The sequence below is a fragment of the Staurois parvus genome, unplaced genomic scaffold (genome assembly GCF_062004578.1).
Source record: "Staurois parvus isolate SC_StPar_1 unplaced genomic scaffold, SC_StPar_1.0 ptg000544l, whole genome shotgun sequence".
Classification (NCBI taxonomy): Eukaryota; Metazoa; Chordata; class Amphibia; order Anura; family Ranidae; genus Staurois; species Staurois parvus.
The window spans coordinates 4,208,209-4,234,832 of record NW_028318340.1 but is presented as its reverse complement, the minus strand read 5'-3'; the positions used below and the strand labels follow the sequence as shown (position 1 = coordinate 4,234,832).

The following is a 26,624-nucleotide window of genomic DNA, read 5'->3' as shown; positions in this document are numbered from 1 at the left end:
TTTGGTGAACATGCTCTGTATAACTGGAGATGCTGGAGAAAACCGGTGAACACACTCTCTATGGCTGGTGATGCTGGAGAGGACTGGAAAGCTGAAGATACTTCTGCTTAGGCCACAGTAATGGCAAGTGCCCTGAATGTCTGGTGCCAAGCACCACAAACCTGCCCGAGTATCTCACTGAATTCTCCTCCACTCATTCTCCCAGGCCACATAGCCCCCTGGGAACTGTAGTTTCCTCATCGCTATGATGAAGTGCTGCTTGTACTTGGTGAAACTACATTTCCCACAGTTCTTTTCTTAGCAACCCCTCCTTCTCCTAGTCTGATGTTGACCAATCAGGAAGGGACATAAACATTCAACAGAAGCATAGTTAACTGGAATGCTGGGACTTGTTGTCATCAACCACTCTCATTTTATTGATTTCTATTGCCTTCAATGCATTCCACCAAAATAGCAAAATGGTGACAAAATCTACTGATTTATTCCAAGGAAATTAAAACTCTCAAAATCTAACTCTATAAAAAAAGAGCTTTTAGGGAGATGGAAGCTTGAGAAAAGTATTTCTGAGGATGACTGCCCTGTTACTTTAATTCATTAGTTTACTTTTGCGGTGTAATAACAAAAGAAATAATTTTTTTTCTCGGCATTTGCTACAGTTGATTGACTAATATATTCTGGGTAAAGGCAACTATCTGACTTTTTCCTGAAATTTCCTTCCAATCCAAATACTTTAATACAGCCAAAGAACATATTTTATTCACTCTGCTAGAGGTGCCGCTACCAGGCCACTGCGTGGTACATTCGAAGCCTGACAAGTTATGATGTCTGCATTGCAATAAACATGTCGGTCTGGCTGTGCCTGGCAGTGGGGAGAAATATTAGACGTTGAAAGAAGAGTTCAGCAATCATGTAACCAAATGCAGGAACACTGTCACCAGAATACATTGATGTTATAAAAGCTATTAGGCTGATTTGATAGAATGACTGGGCTGTTTTAGATTTATTTGTACCATATTACATATGCTGGAAAAATATGATGATGGTTTAAGGATAGTTTACTAACTGCTGCAAAAAAAAGTGAAAGTTTGTAAGACAAATCTGCTTTCTTGAATGCAATAAAGTTACTTCTTGGTACACACCGTGAGTCTCTGCAAAAGGAGGTAGAAAGAAATCTTCAGCCATTCAAAGCTGGTCATACACTAGTAAAACTTTGTTAAAATTTTTTGTTTTAAGAAAGTTTATTTGATTTTCTAATCCGTAGGGTTAAATTGATGTTCGATTTGGACACTGTAACGAGAAAATTCAAAGGATTACAATTTTCACTCAGTCATCAAATGTACAAAGAATTTTCATATGAGTATTCACACAAGCATTTGTTCAAAAATCTACCAGTGTATGGCAAGTTTACAGATGATCATAGATGACCAATGCCAGGGCACCTGTCAAAAAGGAGCAGCATGACCTCTATGGGGCTCAAGAAAAGACAGCTTTTTAAAAAAAATTTATTTATTTCAGGTACTTACATAGCACCTTCAATTTACGCAGCGCTTTACATATATATATTGTACAGTCACATCAGTCCCTAACCCTCAAGGGACATACAATTGAAGGTCCCTAACCAGGGGCGGACTGACAACGCATGGGACCCCCCGGGCAATAGGGAATCATGGGGCTCCTGTGTCCTTACCCACACTCAAAGCACATCCATAAAAGCCTCTAAAAAGGTACAAGGGGCATTTCATGGGGCCCCCTACTGACCACGGGCCCTCGGGCAGTGCCCGAGTGCTCGAATGGACAGTCCGCCCCTGTCCCTAACTCACATTCATACACATACTAGGGCCAATTTAGACAGGAACCAATTTACCTACCAGCATGTCTTTGGCAAAATGTACTACAGTATACTGCTGGTTCTTTCATAATTTAAAGCCCAACTCCTAGATCAAAAAAAGCCTTGCAGTGAAGCCCCCTTCCCCCCACCCTGTAAGGTTTTTTTTTCCAATTCTTTTTATTCAGTGCATTTTGTAATAGATTACAAAACAGAGTTGTTGGGCATTCCCTGGCTCGGCACACGTAGTGAACAATACTTAAAATAACAATACACAGGTAAAAACTAAGAAAAACAAACCATAGCAGCTATTCGGCATAGAAAGACAGAGGAAAACATCTGGAATAATCATGTGAGGCACCAACTCCCGGGCTCAATGTGCAAGGGAAAGGGGCAAAGTAACACCATAAAGTGCTAGCAGTAAAGGAGCATACCACTGATCCCTATCACAGATACCCTACATATTATGCAGGCAAAGGTCTTTATGATACAACAAATAGTCACAGCACAGCAGCGGCAATCAAGCCAGAGGTCCCACATCTTATTACACTTCCAAGAGCAACCCTGGGAAAGGTAGGTAGCTTTATAAAGAGGGATAGCAACATTCACTAGGGATTTCCAAAAGCTGGAGTTGGGGCCTCCGCTGACTTCCATTTAAAGGCTATAGCCTTTCTCACACTGTAAAATTTAAATGCTTTTTAGTTTTATAGGTTTTCAGAAGAGGTAAAAGCAGAGGGCAGTAAAGAAGATGGTTAAACTGCGTTTTATTACCCCTCAACTGCCCACCTAAACACCAAAATGCAGCTGCTCAGGACTGTATACATGATATGGCCGTGGAAAAAAACGATATGGCATGTTGCATTCAAGGGGCAGTACCGCAGCTAAGCATGACCCTTTCATGTTTTCAAGTTTACAGGGTTGAAAAAAAAAAAAAGACGCAGGTCCATCCAGTTCAGCCTATATATATTTACACATATACATATACCAAAAGTATCAGGACGCCTGCCTTTACACGACATGAACTTTAATGGCATCCCAGTCTTAGTCCATAGGGTTCAATATTGAGTTGGCCCACCCTTTGCAGCTATAACAGCTTCAACTCTTCTGGGAAGGCTGTCCACAAGTTTTGGGTGTGTCTATGGGAATGTTTGAACATTCTTCCAGAAGCGCATTTGTGAGGTCAGGCACTGATGTTGGAGAAGGTCTGGCTCATCCATGTCTTTATGGACCTTGCTTTGTGCACTGGTGCGCATACGTTGGAATAGGAAGGGGCCATCCCCAAACTGTTCCCACAAAGTTGGGAGCATGAAATTGTACAAAATGTCTTGGTATGCTGATGCCTTAAGAGTTCCCTTCACTGGAACTAAGGGGCCAAACCCAACCCCTGAAAAACAACCCCATACCATAATCCCCCCTCTACCAAACTTTCCACTTGGCACAATGCAGTCAGGCAAGTACTGTTCTCCTGGCAATTGCCAAACCCAGACATGTTCATCGGATTGCCAGACAGAGAAACGCGATTCATCACTCCAGAGAACACATCTCCACTGCTCTAGAGTCCAGTGGCCGTGTGCTTTACACCACTGTATCTGACGCTTGGCATTGCAATTGGTGATGTAAGGCTTGGATTCAACTGCTCAGCCATGGAAACCCATTCCATAAGGCATTCTATATACTGTTGTGCTAATCTGAAGGCCACATGAAGTTTGGAGGTCTTTAGCTATTGACTCTGCAGACAGTTGGCGACTTCTGTGTACTGCTCGCTTCAGCATGTGCTGACCCCGCTCTGTCATTTTACGTGGCCTATGGCAATATAGTATATAAGTATATATATATATATATATATACTGTATATATATATAAAAGGCATCTAGTTTTTTTGAAGATTTTGACACTCTCAGTTAAGAACCATTGCTGTGAATGGGGTTGTGCTGCAACTGCCCTGTCACTACAGTGATAGTCACAATCTTCTGTGTCTTCCTGGGTGAACAGTTGCCCCACACTGACCACAGGGGGTCACTAGCTTGACACTGTGGCCATTCAGAGAAAACTCATTCTCTGACTTGACAAGGTAGACACTGTTACATTGCCAATTCTCCACCAGAAAAGGGAGAAGAGGGGATTTCCATAAGTTTGGAGACATTTCCTGTTGCTTTTTGTACATAGCAAAAAAATAAAATAAATAAAAGATTGATTTTAACCAATCCCTATGCTGTCAACAATTAAAAAATACCCACAAATGTCTTTAGTATATACCTTAAAAAGGACTGGTCGCTATGAAAACTCAAAATACAAAAAAAAAAAAATGTACTCATATTGTAGATTTCCAAAAGAAAAGCTATATTAACTTCTAAAACTGTTTTGCAAGTCAGATGCAAAGGCAATCTGAAAAATAAAGTTTTCATGTACTTATGTGCCGTAGAGAAAGGTGATTGCAGCTGGAAAGAGCTCGTTCGATTAGAAAAGAAACCAACAAGCAAGGCAAAAATGGCAATTTTATATTATAATTAATTCCGTTCAGCATATGTGTGAGACCAATTTTTGCTGCTTGAAGTGCTGTAATTCTTCACGAAGTGGAAAAAGGAATTAGATCCGTAATTAGTAACCATGTTCATGAAAAATGTGATTGTGGCATTTTAGATTTCTAGTTCTTTTCCTAAGGAGTTATATTTCACAAAATGCAGCATTTATGCTTAAAGAAAAACCCCAAAAATAGTATAAAATCAATCAATATCCAATATATAGATATATACAGTACCTGTATGTGTTTACTACGGCTCAGCCGGGCCCTGTTGTTTCACAATGTTTAGAGTTGTTAACACAAGCTTGCCCGTGACAACAACTGTATATTTTATGTCGAGGACACAGCTAGCAGTAACACACAATGCAATCTGATCTTTTTAGTTTATCCATAGATTGTTTTGAATGAACATTTCTGTGGCAGCCCATATATTAGTCATTTTGTTTTTTTTTTTTTTTTAATGTATTTAAATATTTAATAATTTTTCATATAAAATACATGTTCCATCATTACTCTCATATAACATACAAAACCATTATTTTTATCCCTTTCTATCTTTATTCCCATTACCCCACCACCACCTATCTAATACCCCCCCCCCACCCTACAAACCTACCCCCGCCCCACCCATAAAACCACCTACTCTGCATTTTTCCATTACATCTTTTCTTAAGTATTTTCACATATCCCACTCTACTGCTTCATATATTTCACCTTGGACACAAAATCTTCCCATTTTCTCCACCTCCTTTAATATAACCCCATCTTGTCTTCTTGCATATAATACAGTTTCTCCATCCTACATATCTGGTTCATTCTTTCCACCCAATCCTCTTCTCTCTGCACCTCTGAACTATGCCAAAACTTATATATCAGACCCTTTGCCGCATTCAGATAGTACCATATACCAGAATCCTTGTATTTGTTCACTGATAGTTCTGTACTGTGTAATAGACACAACTCTGGATCCAATCCTATCTTTATCCCAGATATTATCCCAATCAAATGAACCATTGTCTCCCAAAAACCTTGAATCTTTGGGCACTCCCACCATATGTGATATAACGTACCTATCTTTCCACACCCCCGTCATTTTGTTTCGTTGAACAGGTTGAAGGAAAAAAAAAAAAGACCTGATTCCCCCTTCAACACACTTGAGGTGGATGGGGTAATCCTTACGGCACTGAAATTTTCCAACAGGCTGGCTGTGCAGAAGCTGATTGGTTGATCAACTTCTGTATAACCAGCCTGCCTATACATGGATTGAAATTTGGATGGTCCTTGCTGAATCGGCCAAATTTTGATTCATGTCTTACGGATTTAAGTTTCCCTGCTGCAGGAATGTTTACAATTACCAAAAAAACAGTTTACCGTAAATATATTTTTTAATATTTACAAAGTTTAAAAACTAATATTTGTCATGTTTTTATGACTTACATAAAATTGTTTTTATTTTTAAAATTGTCATTTCATACAGGGTGTATGCCCCTTTCACTTTCTGGTCAGGTCCGTCTATCACTTTTTCAGGGGGACCTGAGCGAAAGGTCCATTCATCCCTATAGACAGGTGAGTGTAAAAGGATCCGCTGGTCCACTAAAAATATGGAAGGGGAACCATCCTCTTCCTTTTAGGCGGATTGTATTGGAGCCAGCTCTGCCTATGTCCGCTCTACAAAAATTGGGCAGACACGGACGTGTCAACCACCCACTGTACTCCAATCAGCATCCACCCTGTGTGAAATGGGGCTAACGGTGTTTGAAATCCATCATTTTGTGTTATAATTTTTACAAATCCATGTTGTTGAATTCTCTATATTAGATCTATGGAACATTTTGGTATGGAAATGTAAACCCTGACTGGATAATATTTAATTTCCTAAAGCACTATTATAGACAACTTCATAGTTTTTGCTCTTAAAAGTGGTTTTGAACCTTTTTTTAATATCGGTGTTACTGATCTCCTCTAGCCAATTTGAGGCCTCATTCACACCTGAGCGTTTTGTAGTGTGAAGCTTGAAGCTCCAAAACACTGGAAAAAAAATCAATATTTCTCTATGGAGATGGTTCACATCTCCACTCTAAGTTACCTGAAGCAGAACGCCTGAAACTTAAAAAAGTTTTGGAGCTATTTTTGTAGCTCAAATTGGGCAGATTTGCATGTTTTTGGCAAGTTTACCTAGCAACAAATGATGCAATAGATGATATTGGGCACAATTCACTAAGCAGTATCTTACCGCATCTGAGTATTCAGTAGAATACTGCATAGCATTGAAAAAAAAAGTTTGAATTCACTAAAAAAAACACTACTAAAATACTGCATGAGTTATTTTATCAAGTCATGCGGTACTTTAGTAGTGAAAAACATGCGTTAATGTTTGAACTGTCAGCGGGGTTCCCCACTGATAACTGAATGTAAAAGGTGGGGATGGGTGACTGGTTATTAGGAAGCTGGCGTGTGCTGGCTCCCTAACATCCTGAAGCCCTGAGCAGTAAGCGATCTCATTTAGCAGTGCTAGTAATACTACCACTAAATGTTTCATTTCCCGCTGCAGCTGAAGGTTTACACAGCCAAACACCCCATCGGTTCATCAATCTGTGAACCTCCTGAACAACGAGTGAGCCTGCAACTCAAAACTATAGACCACTGGAATCTCCATACACTTTGTACCCGATGCAGAGGTCTCCATAATATTTCCTCTTTGGGTCTTAGTTTATAGTGTTCAGCTATTTTCTCAGTTGGTCGAATGTTCTAACTCTTCCAGTTGAATGGTTTTGAGGCTATTTTCTGTTAGGATCAAGCGTTTCAGAAATGTTACAATTGCTTGGTGAAAGTGAACAAATAGAGATTTGTAATATTTCCTCCTCCCCGGTCTCCCACTCACGACTTTACCATTAAGATCAACAGCACAACCATTGGTCCTTCCCCTCATGCCAGGGTGCTAGGCATAATCCTAGACTCTGACCTCTCCTTTGGGCTCCACATCCACTCACTGGCTAAATCCTGCCGCCTCAACCTCCGGAACATTTCCAAAATTCCGCCCTTTCCTGACCAATGACACCACAAAACAACTTATCCATGCCTTGGTTATATCCCGCCTCGATTACTGCGACTCCCTCCTCATTGGTCTACCATTACACAGGCTATCCCCCCTTCAGTCTATTATGAATGCTGCTGCTAGACACCTTACCAACCAATCAGTGACTGCTGCCCCTCTCTGCCAATCCCTTCACTGGCTTCCACTAACCCAACGTATAAAATTCAAAATAACCACAGCTTACAAAGCCATCCACAACACTGCTCCTAGCTACATCACCAACCTCATCCGCAGATATCGTCCAAATTGCCCGCTCCGCTCCTCCCAAGATATCTTCCTCTCTAGCTCCCTCATCACCTTCTCCCACGCTTGCCTCCAGGACTTCTCCAGAGCCTTTCCCATCCTCTGGAACTCCCTACCACAGCATGTCCAGTCAGCCCCCACCCTGTCTGCCTTTAGGCGATCTTTGAAAACACTTCTTCAGGCAAGCCTACCCTACCTCCACCAAAGAACTGTACTTGAATCACCTCCACCAGATCATCCCCCGCAGCTATCACCTTTTGTATCACCTCCCCCTTCCTTTAGATTGTAAGCTCCATGAGCAGGGCCCTCCTGTTCCTTCTGTACTGAAATGTATTGTAATTGTACTGTCTCCCTTATATTGTAAAGTGCTGCGCAAACTGTTGGCACTATATAAATCCTGCATAATAATAATATTATGCACATTTTATCAATCAATTCAATATTCCGCGTTATGGGTCTTTTACCAAATGCATCTTCCCCTACCATGCGTATATCCTATGAATAGGATACAACCAAGGTAAGTAAAGACAATATGGTGTGGCGCTTGCAATACTACAACACAACAACTCCCCTAAACAATAATGTAAATACATTCCCTTTAGTGACACCATACACATGGAACTGTACTGTCACGCACCTCCTTTAGTACTGAGGGAGGTGCATTGTACAGTTCCATGTGTATGGTGTCACTGAAGGGCATTTATTTATATTATTGTTTAGGGGACTTGTGTTGTAGTATTGCAGGCGCCACACCATATTGTCTTAATTATGCACATCTTCTCATGAACGGAGTGTGAATCTGATGCAGTGCGGGAAGCGCATAGAATTTGCTGCAAGCCCTGCACCGCGTCAGTGTGAACCAGGCCTCATTTTGATTGATGTGGATCTGCATCTATAAACAGGAAGGCTCTAAGGAAGGACCTTTATTGGAGGATCGCCAAGTATTTTAGTGAAAGCTGCAAATTTTTAAATATTAAACATTAGTTTAGAAATGATGTTACCATGTTAAAGCTTACATGATATTTTAGTGATTGGGTTTATATACACTCACTTTATTAGGTACACCTTGCCAGTAGAAAAAAATGGCCCCTGTCTGTAACTGACCTTCACAGCAAGGAGCACATGGAAGGGTGACGCATGTCAAACAATAAAAGAGAAAAATTCCTAGCTCAACTTACCAACCAGCTTCCAAACAAACCAAATGAGCCTGTTTATTAGTATGCGTTAAAAACAGGGGTTTAGTTAGAACACATTTGCAAACACATGTGTAAGCTGCAGAGCCTCTTCACGGCACCCCAATATTCTGCACTTCTACAAATTTTGAGAGCCCCCATAGTAGAGGCACATGTATTTATTGGATAGACTGAGGGCAGGTGAACCTGAGGGAGTCCACCCCTCCTTAAATGTACAGGAGAGCACTGTGCACCTAGCATATAGCACAATGGCAGCAAAAGTGTCCAGTGCGCCCCCTCACCAACAAGTCAACAGTACAAAAAATGGCCACTGCCCCAGTCTATAACTGGCCTTCACAGCAAGGAGCACATGGAAGGGCAAAGCATGCCAAACAATAAAAGAGAAAAAATCCCAGCTCAACTTACCAACCAGCTTCCAAACAAACCGAATGAGCCTGTCTAACAGTATGCGTTAAAAACCTTGCTAGTACTGGGTTGGGCCCCCTTTTGCCTTCAGAACTGCCTGAATTCTTCATGGCATAGATTCAGCAAGCTGTTGGAAACATTCCTCAGAGATTTTGGTCCATATTTTTATGGGTTACTGTTGCCCTTCTATCATCTCAAACCAGTCTGCCCATTTTCCTCTGACATCAACAAGGCGTTTTCACCCACACAACAGCCGCTCACTGGATATTTTCTCTTTTTTCGGACTATGCTCTGTAGACCCTAGTGATGGTTGTGCGTGAAAATCCCAGTAGATCAGCAGTTTTTGAAATACTCAGACCATCCTGTCTGGCACGAACAACCATACCACATTCAAAGTCACTTAAATTACCTTTCTTCCCAATTTTGATTCTCGGTTTGAACTTCAGCAAATCGTCTTCACCACGTCTAGATGCCTAAATGGATTTTCTGCCATGTGATTGGCTGATTAGATATTTGTGTTACCAAGCAATTGAACAGGTGTACCTAATAAAGTGGCCGGTGAGTGTATATTGAGTATACATAAAGACACGATTTCAAACTCAGAATCAGTACAAAAAGCTTCTGTCTGACATCAGTCTTGTAAAATCATAAATTTAAAAAAATGAAAGATTTAGTACTATAATCAATAATAAAGAGAGCTACATTTTTCTTTTCGGCTTACTTGTACACTGGTTATAGATCAGTGGAGATTTCTCATGTATATTCATCTGCCTTTAACGGTAAGCTTTCTGCAGTGAATGGTGTTGCTAGGCATGAGGCTAGATGCTGCTTCCTAGCTTTGTCATCGACAAAAGTCAAGCCCAAGCATATCCTATGCATTGTCATGCTCCGTGGTGCATCTACAACAAACAATTAACAGCAAACAGTTCTCAGGCTCTTCTGTAGATGAGCTATGTAAAATCAACATAAAAACAATTTCAAGAAGGCTGAGAAAACAAAGGAAGACATAACATGATTATAGAATTCAGGATTAGGAAGGCTTGTGCTTCATTTCAAACAATCTGATTTAAATTGACCATGAAGTGCTAATCAAGTACATGATGAGAGATGTACTGGGCTGTGACAACTTGGAATCACCAGTAAGGAGACAACACTGGAGTATGCAGTACAGGTAGGGAGGCTGCAGGCAATATGAAATGCATTCAAATAAGCCTCTCCAGAAGGTCACCAAACGTCTGGGTGAAGGCCATTGTTGCATTGCAAGCCTTTAAAGGAAACCGGTCATGGGAGAAATATGGAGGCTTCTGTTACTGACCTCCTTAGGAAAAGGAAAGGGGGAATTAATAGGGCCCCCCTTTTTTTATGTCCCCCACTGTGGGGGAACCTTCTAAAAGGTCAGTAGGGTTTTTAGCCCCCCCTATTGGTGTGGGGATGAGAAAAAAACGTTACGTTTCAAGCCCCCCCCCATGGCATACTAATATAATGGAGAAGCTTCTAGAAAATAGGAGTTTTTAGCCCCCCACTACACCTGGTCAGTTTTAATTCCCCCCCCCCGGGTATATTATATAATGGGGAAGATTCTAGAAATTGGGAGTTTTCAGCCCCCCCACTACACCTGGACAGTTGTAATCCCCCCCCTCAGGGTATATTATATAATGGGGAAGATTCTAGAAATTGCGAGTTTTTATCCTCCCACTACACCTGGACTGGACAGTTTTAAGCCCCCCCCCCCGGGTATATTAAATAATGGGGAAGATTCTAGAAATTGGGAGTTTTCAGCCCCCCCACTACACCTGGACAGTTGTAATCCCCCCCCCTCAGGGTATATTATATAATGAGGAAGATTCTAGAAATTGGGAGTTTTCAACCCCCCCACTACACCTGGACAGTTGTAATCCCCCCCTCAGGGTATATTAAATAATGGGGAAGATTCTAGAAATTGCGAGTTTTTATCCTCCCACTACACCTGGAGTGGACAGTTTTAAGCCCCCCCCCCCAGGGTATATTAAATAATGGAGAAGATTCTAGAAATTGGGAGTTTTTAGCCCCCCACTACACCTGGACAGTTGTAATCCCCCCCCCAGGGTATATTAAATAATGGGGAAGATTCTAGAAATTGGGAGTTTTTATCCTCCCACTACACCTGGACTGGACAGTTTTAAGCCCCCCCGGGTATATATTTTATAATGAGGAAGATTCTAGAAATTGGGAGTTTTTAGCCTCCCACTACCACTACACCTGGACAGTTTTAAGCCCCCCCCCCCCAGCAGGGTATATTATATAATGAGGAAGATTCTAGAAATTGGGAGTTTTTAGCCCCCTACTACACCTGGACAGTTTTAAGCCCCCCCCGGTATATTATATAATGGAGAAGATTCTAGAAATTGGGAGTTTTTAGCCCCCACTACACCTGGACAGTTTTAAGCCCCCCCCCCGGTATATTATATAATGGAGAAGATTCTAGAAATTGGGAGTTTGTAGCCCCTCACTACACCTGGACAGTTTTAAGCCCCCCCCAGTATATTATATAATGGGGAAGATTCTAGAGATTGGGAGTTTTTAGCCCCCTACTACACCTGGACATTCCTGGAAGAAAAAGTGACCAATAGAGAGAAGAATTGGAGAGAGGCGAGGGCTATAAAGAGGGGGTCCATTAATGGAAAAAAAACTGAAACCTGGGAGGCATCTCTGTGGTGCTCCCCTCCCACCTGCCCATTTTTGTTGCGGACAATATTATTGGTAAGTATCATATGAAATAATGGAAGAATAAGTAAGTATGTACATTGCAAAAAGCTGTATGGTTAATGAGCATGGTTGTGTTAATAAGTAGAGATTGAGTCCTAGTGACTAAGCTGGGATTTTGAGTAAGTAAATTTAAGTAATTTAAGTAAAAATGTTTAACAGTTATTAGCAAGCTAATATGTAAAAATAAAATGTTATAATAAAGAATGATTTTTAAACCAATAATAAAATGGCCGCGGCCAAGTCAGCACCAAACAATAAGAGTTGTGGTCTTTTATTGTACAGAATAAAGAATACTGCCTACAGTCCCATCTGAAAATGCTACTTGCCTGGCTATTATGCTAATCCCCCTTACTGAATCACTGTTCCTGCATATCAACAACAGCAGAGATAAGTCTGCAATTTCTATCTTGTTCTAGTTCAGTGATCCGGAGTATTGCAGCCAGAGGGTCCGCATGATAGAAAGGTAACTAGCAGTGACAGACTGCATATTTCTATCATAACAGGTTTTATATTAAATGTTTAAAGTGGCTGTAAACCCTTACATACACCCAATGAAGTGACTGGCCTCAGGTGATACACAGGGATTAAACCAACCTTCCTACATAAGTTGTACCCTTTTATCTACAGTATCTTTCACCTACATCCTTTCAAAGTGCAGAATTTACACAGGATCTCTCAGCTCTGAAAAGCAGGGGATGGGGAGCTGAAATTACATCAGTGAGGAGAGCTCTGAGAGCTGATTGGAGGGAATGGACACACCCCCTTCACACAACTCAGGCTGTCAATCACAGACTGAGCCCTCCCAGTCACCATTTTTCTCTTGGTGTCAAAAGAACTCACCAGAAGTGATTCATGGGTATAGCAGAGGAAAGCGGCAGCAGACGGAAATGACACTCAGTGTTCTGGATAGAGACAAGTACACACTATAGAAGGATATGCTTTGTTCATATTTTATGTCTGTGGCCTACAACCACTTTAAAGCATTTTGTAATGGGGTGAGGTGGAGTGTGGGGGAGGGGGGTTGATTAAAAAAAATGGACAGTGCTCTCTGAAGAGCGCTTGTGCCAAGTAAGCCACCTCTTGTGTTCATTAAGTGCAGCCACCTGGGACCCCGAGGCAATCTTATTAGGAGTGCCTTCTACAGTGATTTCCAGCTTCCAACGGGGGTTCCACAGGTATGGCACATGCATACTTATGTTCAGGGGAGTATCTGCCGTGAGGCACACAAGGCATTTGCCTTAGGCAGCATACTACACATCTGGGTCACCCCCAGGCAGAAGAGACACTGTGGGTGTGAGCAGCAGGGCCGCCATTGGGGAGGGAGGCTGACACACAAGTAGGGAACTGGCTACAGAGGAGGGTGGTGTGGTAGACGGATCCCCGGTGTGAGTAGGGAATGGTCGAGGGTCGGGGCAGGCTCTGGGCAGGATCTGCAGTGTGTGTGGGGCTGTACAGGTGGGTGAGGACAGGAGGAGCCAGTAGAGGGCCTGTGGATGAAAAAGAAGAGGAGAAAGATACGGTGCGGAAGTCCCCCACTCTTTGTTGCAGCTGCCAGAGATCCTGGTGGATATAGGACACAGGCTCAGCTACGGCTCCTGGCAACACATCCTGACACCATCTGGAGGAGCAGCTGCTGGACAGGTAAGATGTTGGAGGACTGGTGCTTCCCCACTCCTGTCACACTGCCCCCCTGTCACTCTGCTCCCTCTTTTCTAGCTGCGCCCCACCTGTTCCACTGCCCCCCTCCTGTCCAGCTGCCTCCCATCTGTCCCATTGCCCCTCTTCTGTCCCGCTTCCCCCACCTGTCCCACAACCCCCCATCATGCTGCCCCCCTCCTGTACGTGGCCTCCGTCACGCTGCCCCCCTCCTGTCCTGTCCTGAAGGGGTAGATCTTAAACAGGAAGGGGTAGGACAAATTTAGATGGGGGAGGTACCCGATTTTAGTCTTGCCTAGAGCAGAGCAAAACCAAAATTCACCAGATGAAACCAAGCTGTGCAGTGGAATAAAGTCCTTACATGATGTCTCCAATTTACAAGCCGACCTCAATGCACTGTGTAATTGGGCAACTATGTGGCAAATGAGGTTTAATGTTGATACATGTAAGGTTATGCCCTTGGGGGCTAAGAATATGCATGGTAGGGGGAGTAAAACTGGGGGAATCAATGTTGGAGAAGGATCTGGGGGTTCTGGTAGATCACAAGCTTAATAATGGCATGCAATGCCAAGCTGCGGTTTCTAAAGCGAGCAAAATCCCCTCTTGTATTAACCTCCCTGGAGGTATTCCCGAGTGTAGCTCGGGGTAAAGTTTCAGTACCACAAGCGGTAACCCCCGAGCTACACTCGGGCTTACCATGCGGCGCTGCTCCACGATCCCTCGATCACTTACTTTGTCCTGCGCTCCCGCGATGTACCTCCTGCAGTGTCCCCAGCAATGTAATCTGGCAGATGCCGGCATCTGTCATCTGGGTTCCGTCCCCTGCGAGCGTCGGGACGTACGGGGGACGGAACGGCGGGAAATTTGAAAATGACAAAAAGTGACATTCACTAAAATCACATAGTATTACAGTATCAAACCATTTCACATACATTTTGTCCTTACTGCTTTGTCCTGTGCCCTGCCTGCATTTTTACTGTTCTTTCTGCCTGGAAACTGAGAAACGTCCATGGCGTCCAAAAAGCGTTCCTTTAGGTCGAAAGCGGTTTTAGACCAGCTAGAGAACAGCGATAGTAAATCAGAACCACTTGCAGAATTGAGTGACAATGATTCGTGGGGAAATTCGTCATCGGACACTGAAAACGATTTTGCGACTTTCCTCAGTGATGTGCGAACTTGGCGCTATATTTCAAATTTGAGTGTTTTTGGTTTGATTATATTATTGAATTAAATTTAATATTATATTATTATTTTTTATGATTATTTATTAAATTATAATTTATGATTTCGTGTTTGAAGTTTTATCCTACCCGGGATGTTTACTAGACTCTTGTTCGGACAGATTTCAGTGAGTTATTCCTAAAAATTACAGGCCTGCAATAAAAAAAAAACATTTTTCAATGTAAAAAAATGTACCGCTTTGAGCACAGAAATATGGACATAATCATACCGCTAGGGAGGTTAAAAGAGGTATAGACTCCAGAGAGAGATATCATTCTACCTCTGTACAAATCATTAGTAAGTCCTCATCTGGAATATGAAGTTCAGTTTTGGGCACCAATTCACAAAAAGAACATTGGGGAACTGGAGAAAGTGTAGAGAAGGTGGAATAGACTCCCTCCAGAGTTGGTTCTGACCAGCTCAGTGGATTGCTTTAAAAAAGGCCTGGATTATTTCTTAGATACACAAAATATAACTGGATACTAACATTTATAGGTAAAGTTGATCCAGGGAATATCCAAATGCTTCTCAGGGGATCAGGAAGGATTTTTTTCCCCCACTGGATCAAATAGGGTTATGCTTTATTGGAGTTTTCTTGCCTTCCTCTGGATCAGCTTTGGGTATAGGATTGTGTATATTAAAGGTCTCTATTTCTGTGTGTGTGTTTTGTTTTTTTCTCTGTGGGTTGAACTGGATGGACTTGTGTCTATTTTCAACCAGACTTACTATGTAACTATGTAATATGCATTGTACCAACTTCATGAATAAATAAAATGGTTGATCCGTGACAGTGTGGAAACTAGAGAACAGAAATCTGCAGATCCCCATGCTCCAGGGTATTATAATGAATGTTGATGTCATTTGGAAAAAAAAGATTTTCTGAATGTAGAGGAGTCTCAGCACAGGGTGCAGAAGGCCCTTTTGAGTTACCATTTAACTATTTATTTAATACAATTGTGAAAGTGTGTTTTCATGTTTGGAGTCTTTATTTAAGTTTCAAGATTGTAAGCATTTAAAGGGTTTATTAAATTAAATAAATTGGCAAAATGGGATCACAGGAGTGGACTGCCAGTGTACAGGATTTTTCATTATTCACTCATCTCTAGGGCACCTTTAGGTATTTTTCTACTGGAATAAAACTGTTACGTAAGTACATTTGAATATCTTCGTAAGTTGACTCATCGGAGCAGTGTAGTCATTGCATTGGTGATAATTAGTGATAATATGCATGTTTAAAAACATTCCCATTTTTCCTCTGAAAAAATAAATAATTTTAGCTGTTTATGAGCTGCAGGTCCAATGTGGTCCATGTAAAAGAACCAGCTCTACCTGTCCAAAAATAAGAGTTCTAATCTAGAACCATTGGACAGTTTACCAACAGAGTAAACTTTGATCACATGGATGATAGAAATTGAACTTAGAAAAAAAAAATTACTAGCAAGCTTAAAGTGGAGCCCAACTGCATATGAGCACCCCAAACTGAAAACTCTATATATTCATTTTTGACCATTCAAAGCAAATTCACCTGTCCATCCATATCTCCATGTTTTGTTTTGTTGAGAGATTTTTGAAAAACACCATCTATCATTTCTAGCTACAGCCATTTTGAGTAAGACCAAATGATTCATGTAGCAGTTATTTCCTGGAATCTATCTGCCCTTAGCTCAGACATGCAGGCAGGAGGCTGAGAAAACCCCGAAAGGAAAAAAAAATGTCATGAAGAATCCTGAAATGTATGACATCATTTTGGCCAAAGGTAGAAAGCAGAAAGCAAGTAAATATGATATACTTTCCTATCTCTTGACTAATGCTAGCAGCATAAAGATTAAAAAATGTTGATTGTGATAGTTTAGCTCCGCTTTATGCTGGACAAAGAATTTTTTTTTTCATTTAGCCAGTGGGCTGAACATAAAAAAAAAAGTAGATTCCTTCACCCACACAATGAAGATGGGAGGAGGAATTCCCCCTCTGGGACATTGTATTCTTGCAGCAGGACCGGGTCAGAATACACTGGTGAATGGCAGCAGCTGCTGATCAACAAAAGTTTCCCAGCATGTCCTTTCAACATAAGTCAATTAAATGATCAACTTCTGTCAGACAGGGATGGTCCCCGCTATGCCTGGTGAATTTTGATCAGTGTATGGCCAGCTTTAGATTTTGGTAGAAAAGACTATGTATGTCTAGTCTGCCAAAAAACTCCTTTCTCTTTTTTGCCAGAACTTTTTTTCTACTAACACTGCCTGATACACCTGAACAGTGCAGAGCAACGGCCTCCAAGCCTTCAAAATAAAGGGACAGTTTACGGTTCTTCACATTTTAGGGGGGCTGGACTGTGGCCAGTTGGAGTAGAAAATGTCCTGGCATTAGTGGGAATAAATTTATACCAGTTGGAGTAAATATGCCCCATTGTTGGTGAAGTAAAGGGACTTGTGTTCAATTGTTGTTGTCAGTGAGGCAACAGTGCCTTGTATCTGTGGGAGGAATTGTGCCTCAAGGGCCAGATAAAGGCAAGCAAAGTGCCACATCTGCTCCATGGGCCACAATTTGGAGGCTAATGGTCCAGAGTATACTCCTGGTATCTGTAAGAAAGAGAATGATTCAACTCCATTGCAATTGTACAGTGAGTGTGTCTTCATTGGCCTCCTTTTGGAAGAGGCTTCATTGAAATTGGCAGCAGTGGTTGTGAAGTGGTAGGGGAGAGCGTGGAGCTGGAACAGGGCAAAATCAATGGTATGTTTGCAATAATGTGCAGGAATGACATGCAAACTACAAGTGCTTCCGGCATATTCCTTCATCAGGTGTGCTATAACATACAACCTTTTTCTTAGTGGCAAAACATTACGTTTCCCCAGTGATAAGGGTGTAATACCCTATGTCAAGATCATGCATGTTAATTATTAATTAAACTAATAAAGGCTGACATTTCTGAGTTTACTAACTATCCGGGCCATCATTTTGATCCTGTTTTTACAACCTAGTCAGTTTCTGAATTAGAACAAGCAGGCAGGATAAAGGTTTAAGACTTTTCAGACATCACTGACTGCATGAGCTAGTAAAGTTAGGGTCAGGATGACATTCTGGATGAACAGTGGGCGGAGCCTAAACATGGCGGCAGGGGAGAGCTCAATGTAGGAGCTTGTGGACGGAGCTCCGCTGTCTGACCTCCCCAGGCCTCCAAGCTTATCCCCTGGGGCATGTTAGAGCCCTGCGGTGGGGGACTTACCCGGTCTGACGGCTCCCGGCGGAGGAGAGGCTGATGCGGGTGAGGGAAGAGAGAGGAGCGGCTGGAGACTGGTGAAGAGAGTCCCTGGACGCTGGGAGACGAGAGGGGCCGGCGCGATCACGTGACCGGCCGCAAGGCACCTCTGGGAGATCGAGAAGCCGGCCGGCCGGCGTTTTGCAGGGAGAGAGCAGCGCCGACCTGTTTGCCGGTGGCCGACACACTTTCCCCCTATCCCCCTAGTAACCCCGGAGCCTAATAGAAAGTGGAAGGAGAACCATCGAGACCTGGACAAGGAGTCTGAAGAGACCCTGGGGAGTTCCCCCCCATGAACAGACCCTCAGAGGAATCGAGTGAAAAGGCACTCATTGGAAGAAGACATAGGAGGAGGGTGAGTGACTATGAATGAAATGTGATTTGCATTTGAAGACCTATTGTGCTGACCTCCAAGAAATAGAGTGTATGTGAAAGGGGGGACCCCTGGAGACTGTATAAAAGGTGGAAGAGGCTCGCAGAGAGAAGAAGAGAGGCTCGGGGGGAAGGAGGGGGAGAGGAGGGAAGGAAGAAGAGGAAGAAAAGAGAAAGAGAAAAACCAGCAGGAGGACAGGGCAGAGACTTGCGTTTAAAGAAATATTTTCCCACCCCACCCACGAACTTATAAAGGATTATAAGAAGGATAAGTGCCACAGAGAAAAATGAAAAACAAAAATGTAAAAGGAAGTGGGCTTAAAGGGTCCCAGACTGGCACAATTAAAAAATACACATCCCAAGGGAATGTAACCCCAGAAAGACCCCAGAGCAGATCTGAAAAAGGAGAAGCAGAACTTAGTATGGAAAGAAGCCCTAGAGTATCAATAGGCTCTGATACTAGTAATCAGCAAATATCAGGCAATACAGAGATGAAAAAAGATCTACAAATACCTAATAAAAAGGAAATGGCAGAAATGTTTAAAGAACTGGAGAAAACAATAAAACAAGAAATGGTAAACATTCGCAGTGATCTGGGACACCTCTTGGAGAGAGTTGAGGAAACAGAGGAGAAAGTTAAAGGTCAGACCCAGGCTATCTCTGAACTTGAAAAAGAACTAACTAATATAGGGAAAGCCCAAGAAAAACTGTTATATAAGGCCGAGATACAAGAAAATAAAGACAGGAAGAGAAACATCTTGATACGTGGGGTCTCAGAAAACTTAAAGGGAGAAAGTCTGCAAGAGGTGGTTTGTAAAATATTTAACAATATAACAGACAGCTCTGAAATGGAAAGGTCTAAAATAGAAGGAACCTTTAGAAAAGGAAAAATTCTGAGAAATCTGGGGAAAGAAAGGCCGAGAGATATAATTGTTAAATTCTATGAACTTCGGGATAAAGAAAAAATCTGGAAGAAGACTAAGGGAAAATCAGTAATTAAGTATGAAGGAGGAGACATACAGATATATGCGGATCTGGCTCCAGAGACTTTGTGGAGAAGGAGAACTTTGAGACCCCTATTGGAAAGGTTGAAAGAACAAAAGGTGCAATATAGATGGGGGACTCCCGAATGTTTAATAGGATGGAAAAATGGGACTACAGCATACCTTAGGTTTCCAGAAGATATGAAAAATTTTTGTGACAGTTTAAAAATTCAAAGAATGGAAATCGCTGGCTGGGAAGAAGAACAATGGGAAAATAGAGCTAAGAGAAAAGAGGACTGGCAATATGTGGGGGGGAGGAGGTGGAGGGGAGGGGAGGGGGGGAGAGGGATGGAGGAAGAGAAATAGTTTTTTTTTTTTCTTCTTCTCTCCTTCTATCCCCACTCTATCGCCCTCGTTTCTGATTTTTTTTTTTCTGCCTGTGATAAATCCAGGTGGGGCCTGGGAGGTTATGGGGAGGTTAGATAAGGGGAAAGTCGTCCATGGACGGAGTCTTAGCCCAAGGACCAAATCAAAGGTGGACTTTTTAATCCATAAATGATTAGTAGGCAAATGTTGGGCCTAAAAAGAGGGGGGAGGGGAGGGGGGAGGGAGGGGGTTGGAAGGTTGGAAGGGTGGGAAATGGGAGAGGGTGGTTGTTTTTCCTTCAAAATAAAAGACGATATAAAAGCAAGTGAGAAGGGAGAAGGAGAGAGAAATGAAAAATATAGATGGAGGAGAAAAGAGGAAATTTAAGGAAGATGGAAGAGATTCAGTTTATAACATATAATATAAATGGGTTGAACTGCCCTGGGAAAAGATATAGATTATTTAAAGAATTACACCATAGAGATGCCTCAGTGATATTTCTACAGGAGACACATCTTGAGATAAGTTCAAATGTTAGGCTGAGGTCTAGAAACCACCCAACATGGTATTATGCAGATTCCCCGGTTAAAAGAGCAAAAGGGGTAGCAATAGGTCTGGCAAAGAACATTAGGTTCGAGTTGGAAGATAGAAAAACAGATCCAGATGGGAGATTTTTGTTTTTAAGGGGCAAGTTACAGGAGATCGAGTGTACACTGGCCAATATCTACTGTCCTAATAGAAAACCGGAGGAGTATCTGAAAAAGGTGTTGAGGAAGCTGATGGACTTTAAAAAAGGACGTTTGATCCTGGCAGGGGACTTTAACTTTTGTATGGACCCACAAAGGGACACCACCTCCCATATAAAAACAGAAGGAAGTAAGGCCCTGAAATTATTGAAAAAAGAATTACACATAAGTCAATTGGTAGATGCCTGGAGAATTACACACACACAAGATAGAGATTATACTTTTTTCTCAAATATGCATAAGAGATATTCAAGACTAGATTATATATTAATAGAACATCAATTAATTGACCACCTGACCCAGGTAGAAATAGAGACAATATCTCTATCAGATCACGCTCCAGTTATTATGAAAATGGAATGGGGGAGAAGGAAAATCGGAGGGCTGGGATGGAAATTGAATGAGACACTTTTAGTGGAAAAGGAAATAGCTCAGAAAATAGGGGAGGAGATCGAACGCTTTTTTAAGGAGAATGAGACAGGGGAGGTGTCAACGGCCACAGTGTGGGAGTCTCACAAAGCTTATATAAGAGGAATATTAATGGTGATTGGGGCAAGAAAGAAAAAAGAAAGAAGGGAGAAAATGAATGAGCTCTTAGAAGAAATAGGTAAATTAGAACGAATACATAAGAATAGAATAACAAAAGAAATAGAGCTGAAGTTAAAAAAACAGAAAGAAGAACTGAAAGAAATGATAGAAGAGGAGAGGAGAAAAGTATATAATAGAGTTTTAAGTGAGAGATATAGATGGGGAGAAAGACCGGGAAAGTATCTGATGAGAGCCCTGAGGAAAAAGAAAAATAGAAATTATATAGAAAAAATAAAAGATGCTAAAGGAAACATGAAACACTCAAATAAAGATATCACCAAAGCCTTCATAGAATATTACAGGAAACTGTACAATATAAGCCCCTTGGAAGGTTCAGAAACTATAGACAATGAGAAGAGCCAGAAAAGAAAGAAATATTTGGAAATGGCTGGGTTACTAAAATTAAGTGAGGATCAACTAAACTCCCTAGATGCAGATATCTCACAGAAAGAAATAAAACTAGCATTGAAGGGGACAGTGTCGGGGAAAAGCCCAGGACCAGATGGTTATACAGTGAGATACTATAAAAAATTTAGTGAAATCTTAGTACCAAAACTTAAAAACTACATGAATGCACTAGGTGGAGAGATGGAAGTAAGAAGAGAATCATTACAAGCCCAACTCGTGCTCATTCAAAAAGAGGGAAAGGATCCCTCTCAGTGTTCGAGCTATAGACCTATTTCACTATTGAACACAGACACTAAGTTGTACGCAAAGGTCCTAGCAAATAGATTGAAAGAGCTAATGCCTGGATGGATACATGAGGATCAGGTGGGCTTCGTTCCAGGGAGGGAGGGAAAAGACAATGGGGTACGATCATTGATGCTAATCCAAAAGAGTAAAAAGGGAAAAGAACCGGTGGTTCTACTGTCTATAGATGCTGAAAAAGCGTTTGATAGGGTAAACTGGAGATTCATGATGGATACTCTGGAAGCCTTGGGAATCGGGCCTAGGATGAGAGAGTGGATAGGAAAGCTGTACAGATACCCCTCGGTGGTTATTGGGGTAAACGGGGAGAGGTCAGAACCCATTGAGATGTCAAACGGAACAAGACAGGGATGCCCATTGTCCCCATTGCTGTATGTTATATCACTAGAACCACTATTGTCAACAATAAGGCTGAATAGAGACGTAAAGGGAATCCTGATAGGAGATACAGAACATAAAGTTGCTGCTTTCGCAGACGACTTGTTGTTCTATGTAGGAAACCCCAGGATAACACTTCCAAACTTAATGAAGTCACTAAAGGAGTACGGAGAACTATCAAATTTAAAGATAAATCCAACAAAAACGGAGATTCTAAATATAAACATCTTAAAAAACGAAAAAGAAAGGATACAAAAAGAATTTCCCTTTAAATGGAAAGACAGGGATATAAAATATCTAGGAGTAAAACTTACAGCCTCACATAAACATCTATATAAACTAAACTATATTTCATTGATTAATGAGATTAGAGACGAATTAAAAAGATTGGAGGGAGGAGCCCCGACATGGATGGGCCGTATTAATCTGGTAAAAATGGTAATAGTACCAAAAATCATATATAGATATCAAATGATCCCAATTAAACTCCCAGAGATTTTCTTTAAAATAATTAAGAAACTGATAACAAGATACATATGGAGGAATAAAAAACCAAGACTGTCATACGAACTGCTAAGTAGGAGGAAAGAAAGAGGGGGTTTAGGGCTCTCAGACTTTAAAAGATATTACAAAGCGGTAATATTGTCAAGAACCATAGATTGGATATTTAATAATAAAAAAAGCTGGGTGAGAATAGAGAATGAACTTAGCGGAATAGATTTGGGAAGAATGATATGGGTGCCAACACAGTATAGGGGTTTAAATGACAATGTAAATACATACACTTTGAATGTTTTAAAGATTTGGGATAACTTACACAGAAGTATGAAATGGACTTTTAATTCCACACTGATTCCACTAAAAAATACAGAGTTTTTTCCCCCAGGCAGAGAAGAAATAGGAGGGAAGTGGTTTAAAAAAGATAAGGTGCAATTGGGAGATATCTTGGTGGGAGATGAAATAGGAGCATTTGGTGAATTGAAAAAAAAAGAGGGAGAGATTTTCACTAAATTAGACGAATGGCGGTATTTCCAATTGAGGTGTTTTGTTAGAAGTCTGCCAAGACCTTTAAGGACAAGAGACAATTGGAACTTGTTCGAAAAGATATTGGGAACACAAGGTGATGGGAAACACGGGATTGCTAGAAGTTATAAAATACTCACTGAACTAGACACAAACACGAAGCCAACATATATAACAAAATGGGAAATGGATATGGGAGTGGTGATAGATGAGGAAAAGCAGAGGAGAATGTATAGATTAACTCACGAAAATGTCTCTATGAGAGAAGTGGAGATGAACTATAAGTGTTTGACAAGATGGCACATTTCACCAACAGTAGAAAATAAGATGTGTGGAGAGAGTACACCGTTGTGTTGGAGGGGATGTGGAGAAATAGGCACAATATACCATATATGGCGGGGATGCCCAAAAATCCAGATATTCTGGAAAACAATAATCCACTTAATAAGAAAATTGACAGAAATAGACATAAAACTAGATCCAGAAGTATGTATCTTGCACATCACGGATATAACGGTAAATAAATATAAAAAAACAGGGATATGGTACTATATAAATGCTGCAAAAGCCCTGATACTCAAGTTCTGGCGGCGAATAGAGGCACCAAAGGAAGAGGACTGGATTGAAAGAGTCGAGCAGATTAAAAAGATGGAAAGGTTGTGCCATACCCAAGAAGATAAGATGGAGGCTTACTATGGGAAATGGGAGAACTGGGAAAAAGCTAGATTATATATGAGGTATAGGAAAGAATAAAGATAACAACAGAAAAATTCCACTTGCTGATATAAGAAGACGCAGAGAAAAGGTAGAATAGGCAGAGGGGATACAGGGTGGGGGGTGGAGGTGGGGGGGAAAGGTAGCATAGAGTATATAAAGTAGAAATGTTGGTTAATATAATACTATAGAATATATTTTTATATATATATATATTTATATTGTGATGATGAAATGTAATTAAAATGGAAAATTAATAAATATTTAAATTATAAAAAAAAAAGGATGACATGCTTGTTAGATTTGTGACTCCATAGGCAGTGACATTAAGAGCAGGATGACACACCTGGATCACACCCCTTCAAAAACCAAATCATCAGCGTCAGCCTCTGTAGTTTTCTTAGCACAGGTTTTTTTTTAAGTCCTCATGCACACTGGATGTTTTTACAGCGGCTGCTTTTGGCTTTTGACGTTTTTTTCTACAGCCATTAAACCCCCCCTAGGTTGTTATCCCATGTATCCATGCACACATAGACTGTAATCAATGTTTTTTGGCAGGGACGTTTTTTGGCTGGCAAAAAAAACCAGGACTAGTGGGTTTCTAGAGGAGTTTTTTAGCTGTAAAACTCTCTAATGCTGAAAAACATTGCAAAACGCCGCAAAGTGTTTATGGACTTTTGTTTACCAAAAAAAATGCTAAAAACCGCAAATGTGGTCCCCGCAAATGTGGAAAAACGCCGCTAAACACGGCAAAACGATGCTAAACGCTAATGCAAAAACACTAAAAAAAGCTGAAAAACAAGTTTTTAGTGTGACTTTACACAGCTAACGTTACCAGCCTTATGGAAACGTCTCATGTGCATGAAGACTAAGACGTAGTATCACCTGTGTGGTGTTAGCCTATTTATTACTTATGATGATATGTTCAGTATGAAAGCAAACAATTTATAAGACACTGGAAACAATGGTCACGCTGATTAGTCGAATATTACATTTTATCCATGTTTTTATATCCTTGGTGCCTAAAAAAGCAACCCACCAGCACTCAGTATGGGGCCCGCTGTACTTCAGTCTTCTAATCAGGTCTGGAACACAGTGGGCTGCACAGTAACCCTAGGTTCACACCTAAGCGTTTTCTGCCGTGTTTTGCATTTGCAGAAACGCAGTACAGTCCATTTAACATGATTTCCTATGGGACAGGTTCACATCTGTTCGTTTTCACCCAGTGCATTTTTTGGAAAGGGTCAAGGATTTTTTTTTAAAGCAAAAGTTGCATTTTTGGTTCTATAGACTTCAATGGGAATGCTGCAGTAAAGCATGTATTGTGTTTTTGCTACGTTTTGAATTTTAAATCTGTCTAGCAACAAGTAAAATTTAAAAAGAAATTAAAAAAACCCCCACAAAACGCATCAAAAACATGGCAAAAACGCAAGTGCCAAAACACAACGCAAAACGCAATGCAGAAACGTCTGAAATGCAAACTGCATAGGTGTGAACCTAGACTAAGGGGTTTGTTTACTAAAGCTTGAGAGTGCAAAATCAGGCTCACTTCTACACAGAAACCAATCAGCTTCCAGGTTTTAATGCCAAAGCTTAATTGAACAAGCTGAAGTTAGAAGCTGATTGGCTATCATGCACAGTGGCACCAGATTCTGAGTGCACTACTTTTAATAAATCTACCTCTAAGGGCTCGTTCACACTTGACTGTTTTACCAACTCTTGCCAAATGCCCCTATAGCGTTTGGCAAGCATTGGTCCAGCGTTTGCGGAGCGTTTTTTAACACTCGGCAAATGCTTTGCAAACGCCGCATGCGTGGTTCAGCGGAGGTTGCTAGGCATTTGCCAAGCGTTAAAAACACCCTACAAATGCCTATAATGAAGTTTGAATGGTGTTACCACTCCGCAAACGCCCCGCAACCGCGTTGCAACTGCACCGCAAACGCCAGCCGGACTAGACTAGAATAGGAGGCTTCAACGCCTCCTGACTCGACCAGAGGCGTCCGTTTTCCCCCGACGCGACGCTAACGCTCCCATTAGAACAGCACCATGTGCTGCAATGTGCAGAATTGTCCAAGGCGTTTGGGAAGCGGTAAAAACGCTTCCCAGACGCCTTTCTGCCGCCTGCACACAACGCTAGTGTGAACGTAGCCTCAGTAACAGTGGCTTCAGTGGGCTTTAGTAGCACTAAGCCAAGGAGTGGACTTGATCAGCATCTCTGCTTCTGGTTCTTCCACTGAGTGCTCCATGGTAGCGCTGGCAGCAAGCAATGTAAATACAAGCCTTCTACTTTGTGTTTAGTAATCAGCAATGATGTCTTCAGTAATGATGTCATGGCATTTGCTGTTAGAATGAAGACTCCAGCAGAGCTGGAACATCTCTGTCCAGCCTCTTCCTACAGCAGTAGACCACTGCTATAGTAATCTGTTGCTGGCTGATTGTAGCCAGCAGTAGATCTCTATTTCGAAGTAGGGATGAGCGAACCAAGCAAAGTCCAGTGAACCCAGCAGGAGGATCTGAAAACACCAAACATATTACTGAAGTCTATGGACGCCAAGTCCTGCTATTTTTCTGCATTTTTCAAGATTTA

General features: G+C 41.5%; 1 long non-coding RNA gene across 1 annotated transcript in view; it reads right to left on the bottom strand.

Moving 5' to 3' along the window:
• Window positions 1–1,037: 1,037 nt before the first annotated feature.
• The window catches only part of LOC149451236 (uncharacterized), a 119,519-nt gene continuing 93,932 nt past the window's right edge, over window positions 1,038–26,624 (bottom strand). Inside the window, exons 2-3 of the long non-coding RNA XR_016315120.1 lie at window positions 10,003–10,180; window positions 1,038–1,287 (exon numbers count right to left, since the gene is read on the bottom strand). This is a non-coding gene — a long non-coding RNA (uncharacterized LOC149451236). The remainder of the gene's footprint in view (window positions 1,288–10,002; window positions 10,181–26,624) is intronic.